This window comes from Oxyura jamaicensis, chromosome Z (genome assembly GCF_011077185.1).
Source record: "Oxyura jamaicensis isolate SHBP4307 breed ruddy duck chromosome Z, BPBGC_Ojam_1.0, whole genome shotgun sequence".
NCBI classification, from domain to species: Eukaryota; Metazoa; Chordata; class Aves; order Anseriformes; family Anatidae; genus Oxyura; species Oxyura jamaicensis.
The window spans coordinates 53,933,166-53,940,333 of record NC_048926.1 but is presented as its reverse complement, the minus strand read 5'-3'; the positions used below and the strand labels follow the sequence as shown (position 1 = coordinate 53,940,333).

The window sequence follows — 7,168 nt, the reverse complement described above, 5'->3', positions numbered from 1 at the left end:
GGCCCCGGCGGCGGCGGCGGCGGCAGCGGGCGGGCGGCGGAGGCGAAGACGGGGCGGCGGCGGAGGGCGGCGGGCGCCGCGCCACAGCCAGGGCTCCCTGTTCTCCGGCGGCGAGCCCGAGCTCACCCCCGGGGACTGCCCCTTCCAGGCCGTCTCCTACATCAACGTGGGCGTCTTCCACGTCTTCGACGAGGCCGGCGTGGAAGTGCACTGCGGCGGGCACCCGTCCGTCGAGCTGCCCGGCTATTCGCCCATGGATCCCGAGCTGAACGCCTCCTACCCGTACTGCTACCCGCTGCCCAGCGAGCAGCCCCCCGCCTACGACGAGATCTACCCCGGGGAGCCCTGCACCCACGGCACCTAGCGCCGAGACCGGCTCCCCGCTCCGACGGCGGGCACCGGCACGGCACCGGCACCGGCACCGGCACCGGCAGCGCCGCGGGGCTCAGGGACAGCCGCGGCCCCCCGACGGCACGGCCCCCGACGGCACGGCCCCGCCGCCTCGGGAGCAGCGGGTGCCGCCGTGCCTCTGGCTCTGCGGAAGCTTCTCTTCCTGCCCTCTGCCCTCCCTCCTGCCCCTGCCCTCTGCAGATTCCCCCCTTACCCCTCCCCGCCCTCCCGCACACCGACCCTCCGTCCGACCCTCCGTCCGTCCGTCCGTCCGTCCGTCCCCCTCCGACCGCCGGCGGCTGAGTTTTCCAAAGGCTGCGCGAGAAACGCCTAAGGGTTGGTTCCTCCTGCCGCCTCTCCTCCGTAGCCAAGTTTAGTTCCCTTCAAGTGATTCATCAGTCTCCAGCTTTAGCAGTCCAGAGTTACCCATTTATGATAACCAGCCAGTGTAAGGAAAAGGTGTCATGAAGCTTCTTTACCTCTCAAAAGAGCTAAATTTCTAAACAACGCAGAGACATTTGTGTCACGTTTACTAGAGGTGTATTGGGGATCTTTAACGTTTACACTACTCCTCGGGAGAATTGAGTTCTGTTTTAAGATTTAGTGAGTTAAAACATTTGTTGGTCTTGTAAGATGCACATTGAGAAAAACCTGCACTTTGAAAAAGAAACAGGAAAAAAATCAACAACGTTTTTGTACACTAACGTGCCTGCTTTTGTTGATAACTTCTTACTGTAAAAGCTTTCAGAAGTCTATAGTGAAAATGTTTGGTAAATTCACTGCAGTTTCAAATCGATGATTAGTTCCTTTACTAAAACAGCTGAGATGTTGCTAGGATATGGCAGTTAAAAGGAAGTCCAAATGTCATACACATTCCTTTTTGTAAACAGGTTCTGTGTTTTTAATGCAAGGCAGGATTTCTTTTTGTTTTACACAGGTGAAGGTTTAATTCTATTTTGTACAACTACATGGTTTACCTTGTAAAGAATTCCATTTTACCTGTTACAATTCATCAATCTGGTAAGCTTGAATATTAAAGTTTTATTTGAAATATATATATATTGTAAAACAGCCTTAACCGGTGCAGTGGTCACAGTTTTAAAGGGAAAAAGAAGAAGAAAAAAAAAATATCTTGGAAGTCATCTTCCAAATGTGTTTTCAAAACAGTATTTATACTCCTATTACAAAATAAGATTTCTTTTTTTTTTTTTTTTCTTTTTTTCTTTTTTTTTTTTAAGAGGCCACTTTAATTCCTGAAGAGGGGAAAAATTAACGGGATTGTATGCTGTTAACTCTTTCTGAACTTGGAGGTATTAAAAAGGCTTTCTGCAAAGAGAGAAACTGCTAGAGCCTCCTTTTGGATTCTGCCGTGGAACGCCAGTATCAGATAGTATAAGAAAGTGCCAATTAAGGGAAGCAGGTATGACATATTTTTTACATCTTTCGAGAACAGGTGAAAGCTTAATTTCATGTTGCACAAAGAGCCAAAAAGCAACTCTTCAGATTGCATTTGGTTTGGTTGTCCCTCCCCCAGCTACCCTATACTGAAATGAAATATTGCAAAATAACCTTTCAGTTAATCCTGCGTTTCGAGCCTGCTGCATAATGCCAGTGTCTCAGATACCCGGAGACAGGGAGAGTTAAGGGAATGCAAAGTTACAATGTGTTTCTGTGGTCGATGCAAAATTATTTTAAAATTTTTAGCTGCAGAGAGACTGACGTAATTTACAGCCTTAGAACTGGAGAGGGAAGACTTTGGACTAAAAATAACCAAGTCTCTCTGCACCGTTTTGTTTTCTAAAGTGTTTTGACTTGCACACTTTGTATAATCTAAAATGCAGAATGCCTTAGAAGTCTTAAAATTGCAAACTGTTGTCTGTGAAGCTCACAATTAAAGCTCTCATCTAGGGAAGACAGCTAGAAGCAGCAGTTGCCAAGTTGCCGCGTAGTTCTACATTGCAGAAATTTAAAACGCAGCTCTTTTTGGCCAGCAGATTTCCTTGTGCAGAAGCCCAGCCTGAAACATTTGCCCTAGCTAAGTCTGGTTTTAGTACCGAAGACTGGCTTTGTGCTGGCTCTCTGCAGATGCACCTCTTTAACCCCTTGCAGGGAAGTTACTGGGAAGTCCCGCAGTCTTCACCTACAGCACTAATTTAGGCATGAACCCGAATCCACAGCCTACCGTACTGCTTATGTACCCAAAATATTTTGCAAAAATGAGTAATTAAAGTGATGAGGCTCGATCCTTAGACCTGTAGGTCTCCACTTAGATGAGCTGTGATACAACGTAGTATCCTGTTACGGAATCAAATAGGAACTGCCAGAGCAATTGTGAAAGACAGACCAGCTAGGTGCCTAAATACAGAGTCAGAAGTGTAACGATAGTTGTTGGCTTTAAAAAACAAACAAACAAAAAATTTGGCTGTATACATTGTAGTTCATGGAAGTTGTATCTTAGTTTTACTTAAGGAATTGATTTTTGACTTAAAAAGACAGTATTTTACTTAACTATTTTAGGATTATGAACTAGACAATTCTGAAACTCCAGATGTTCCAAAGATCAGTGCTCAGGGAAATAAATGGAAAGTCAAGAAAGCTACCTATTATACTCAATTGTTTAAATGTAAACAATTTTAAACTATGAATTTTTAAGATTGTTAAATTCATAACTTTTTTTTGTGTGCGTGCGTGCGCATGTGTGCGTGTGTATGTGTGTTTCGCGTTTTATTTAAATCTGTTCAGAATGCCATTGAATTAGGATATTTATTTGTGGCTCAGTTTCAGTTCCCGAATTTCTACTTTTCTTCATTTGGGCTTTTATCCCCTGTAATATTTTAGTTTAGTGACGGTCAGATTGCCAGAACAATGTCCAAGTTGGACTCCCACAGAAGCCAGTAGGCATCATTTCATTGACTTCAGTGGGTCTGGGCACAAACAATATGTAACACCTACTCTAAATAATCTCTAAAGTAATATTGATCTTCTGGCATGACAGGATGCAGCAGAGGCATATTATTTCTCAGTTATTTATTATTCGTATGGACAGCAGTATTAAGGGAGGTCACCTATGGTATTATACATATTTAAAAGAAAAATAAAAAAAGAAAAAAGAAAAAAGAAAAAAAATTGGCAGGCAAATTGACCAAACAAGCCATGTTTTCTTAAAAGATGGTATACAAGTGTTTCAGGTATCTGGTGACTAACTTTTCTGATAAAGCACTACACGTATTTATTTCTCAGTGAGAAGAAACTTATAAATACAGGATTCAAGATGAAGCTTCACAAGCATGATTGCAGTATTGTGAAGCCATTTTTAGTAAACCTGAATCATCACTCTCTCTTCTGAGCAATAATGTTAGAGTGTATAAACTGTACTGTGCCGAAATTGAAAATAGGCTGGTGTGGGAAGCATTGGAGCGTAGGTTAATTACCTGAGAGGACTCATACCATCCCTCTGTTTTCCATTCCCTGTCACATGATTGTCAAGGCAAATGCAAACCTGATCGATTCATGTCACTGGAGGATGCTAATTACAAGGCTTTTGCCTTAAATAGCAAAACCAGGGAGAACGGAAGAGAGACATCGTGTATGTGCTATCAAATCTCCATTTTGCTTAGCTGAAGTAATGACAAGACTGCTTTTTGCCCCACGGCTTGTAGTTTTAATTTGCTCACAGCTTTACTCACATCTGTTCAAAGGGAGGGAAGAATAGACGCAATACTGCTCTTTTGGTGACAGTGGAGTACTGATTTGGTAGCAGGCTGCTCCCAGCTTTCCAGTCCCTTTTACAGGTAATAGCGGCTAGTCAAGGGATGAAACAGTGGAAAATCAAGTCTGCTGTCTTTGATGCGATGCAATTTGCCTTCATGTGGAAAAAATGTATTCCCACTAGCCTATTAGCAATTCACATGAATTATTTTCACACTCCAACATCCTTGCTTAAATCTGTAACTTATACTTTGCATTGTAATTGACAGAACATATGTGAATCTAAAAACAGGAAAAAATGATGCTAGAAGGAAATCGTATTCAAATAGTACAGATTTTACTCAAAAGTTTGATTTCACTGTAGGACTTCTTTGGTTCACCAAAAAGCGCTATGGTGGCTGGTATAACTTAGATATATTTCAGACATAATGTTTAATCATCAGAAAAGGTTTCTGAATGTTCACATGAGGAGGGCAATCTGTTTCTGCTTTTGGACATAGTACATATGAAAACCTTTTCTTCATTTTGCCATTTAATCCAAGATTGATCCTCAACAAAATGTCAATAATTGATCTTGTAATTTTAGGATCAATAAAATACGTTTTAAAGCACAGCATATCCTATAAGAAAAGCCTAATGCTCTTCATTTAATAATCTTCATTGTCTTAGACTGATGCCTAATAGCACAACTGAAATTAGGGGTTTAATTACCATATCCATTGCAGAACATGTTTTCCAGGGACTTACAACTTGTATGAGTGGAACCCTGGCATAAAGTCCCAGGTTTTACCACGAAGTTGAGTCTGTTTCAGTAAGTTAAATATTTCCTGGTTACAGGATGTTCTAATATTCTAGATAAATTCCATTGGTAAAAAGATCTAGATCTGTTAATTTTATATGACAGTAGTCTCTAAGTGTGCTAAAGTTACCTCTCCTTAATACAGGCTTATATCTCCCATTAAAGTGTGTAAGAGTAAGATTGAATTCCTCATGGTCACTGTCCACTTCTTTAATTTCTTAGTTATCTCTTAATGACATCTGACTAGCTCTCAGCATATATTCCAGAGTCAGTAACAGCTGATTTAAGAACAGTTTACCAGATAAAAGGTGGTCTCCAGGAAGCCCACAGGCTGACACAGCGCTGTGGGAAAATCTTCAAATACAGCCTGCAACAACTCGGTGTATGGCGTGTTCTGCCCAAAGGGAGGCACTACCCACAGAAAGTAACTACAGGAGATCTGAGTCCTTAAGTTACAGGCAGGCCTTTTGTGTGTTCTTTCTATTACAATACCAGTACTGAAACTCCTCCCGTACATAGCTTTCTAAGAGTGAAATCCATGCCAGTCCAGATGTACGATAAAAAAAGCTGCATACAAATCTCTGTTCCCAAAATTTGGTTCAAATAACAGCCACTCTTTTCTGCTGGCCAGCTGCGCTATGTCTTTCCATCTGATGTCTGGGCACCTGGTGAAGTTTTCCTTAAGTTTACCAGTATGTCACCCTGATATCATCCTAGATAACCTGAAACTGAAGATCGAGTCATTTAAGAAGTCATGAGACTCTCTTAATAACAGCATATTCTCCTGTACAGTGGAAAACACACAAATTGATGTCCTTTTCCATTCTTCCTTTGACTTGACAGTTGCCTTTGACTTCAGTGAGTTTATCCTGAGGTCAGGAGTGGAGATGACATTGCAGACTGCTGCTACTCCTTCACTCACTGAGTTTTAGAAATCTGGAAGACCTCCATATTCTTTATGGAATGATAATGCTTTTAGTAACAAATGCATACAAAATGGCTCTGGCTCATCAAAAGACCACAGAAAATGCAATATCCTCAGTGAAACTATCCAGTAGATCTATCCTGGTAGTGATAATATCTAGCACAAGCTCCTATGCTTTCACTTCTGGATTTCTGGACCTGGCTTGGTTCCATCTAACAGGGACATTAGGAAGTTTGTTTCATGATCTTGGCAAGTGAATCATTTGTTTCAGTACAGTACGTAGGGATTAAAAACCTCCTAAATACCACAAGCACCCTCACCAGTTGTTCTCCTCTGTGGCCATTGTTAGCAGAGGATAAAGTGAAGTGTGGGAGGAGAGAAAGCTTATTGTGATCCTCTTAATGGGTTCGGAGGACTAAACGTTCCAAAGAATCATTTGTTTTATATTAAGACACTGGATTAGGGGATGGAAGAATACCTATAATATCTAAAAGGATTATCACCAGAAATATATTTTTGGAAATCTAATACTTGGGTTTAGAGAAGGTTCTTTCAGAATTTTCTTTTTCTCCCAGGTTCTGCATTCTAAATGAAAGCTGATCTCACTGAAATACTCAGTGAAATCTCCAGGATTTAAATTATTAAATTTAGGGAAATTGAGCAGAGCTCCCTCCTACAAATTACCAAGTGCCACCAATTCCTATAGAGGTCATACAAGGCCATCTGGCACATGTGTAAACATCCACATTTTGGCTTTCCCTCACAAATGAAGGGGAAAACAGCACCAAGTTGTGCTATGGAAAGAAAAGCTCCGAATAACCATATCCAGACCCAGGCAACAAACCAGTCATGGATTTTGCACAAGCTATGTACAGTCTTAAAGCATATAAATTACCATTTATTCATGGCTAAAATGAATGCCCTCACAAAGACCTCCAAAAGGTATTGTCAGTGGCAGATCTAAGTAGAGGCCTATTCTTGCTATCTCTAGGCCAAAAATCTCCTAGAAAGATGGAAAAGTTCTGCCAGAAGGAGCTCATGCTTGTACCAGAAAGCAGAAAGCCACCAAGAAATTTCTGCTTTGCTGTGATTTGGAATAACTGTTTCTTCTTTCTGAATGACCCAGAAGCTACCATCATATGTGTCACAGTTTAACACTGATAGGCAGCCAAGTACCACACAGGTCATCTAAACTAGCTTCCCAGGAAAACACAGGAAACTGAAATGCGAGGGCTGAAAACTGCTAAATCTGTCCAAAATTTTACAATGTGTAATCGAGACCTGTGTTCATTACAGGAGAAGTACTTCCTGACCTTTTTAAGAACACACTGAGATGCTGCGGAGGG

General features: G+C 41.8%; 1 long non-coding RNA gene across 4 annotated transcripts in view; it reads right to left on the bottom strand.

The window, feature by feature from the left end:
* Nucleotides 1–772, bottom strand: part of LOC118155969 — a 5,391-nt gene extending 4,619 nt beyond the window's left edge. For all 4 annotated transcript variants that reach the window (XR_004746089.1, XR_004746085.1, XR_004746088.1 and 1 more), the window contains exon 1: nt 631–772. This is a non-coding gene — a long non-coding RNA (uncharacterized LOC118155969). The remainder of the gene's footprint in view (nt 1–630) is intronic.
* Nucleotides 773–7,168: the final 6,396 nt, after the last annotated feature.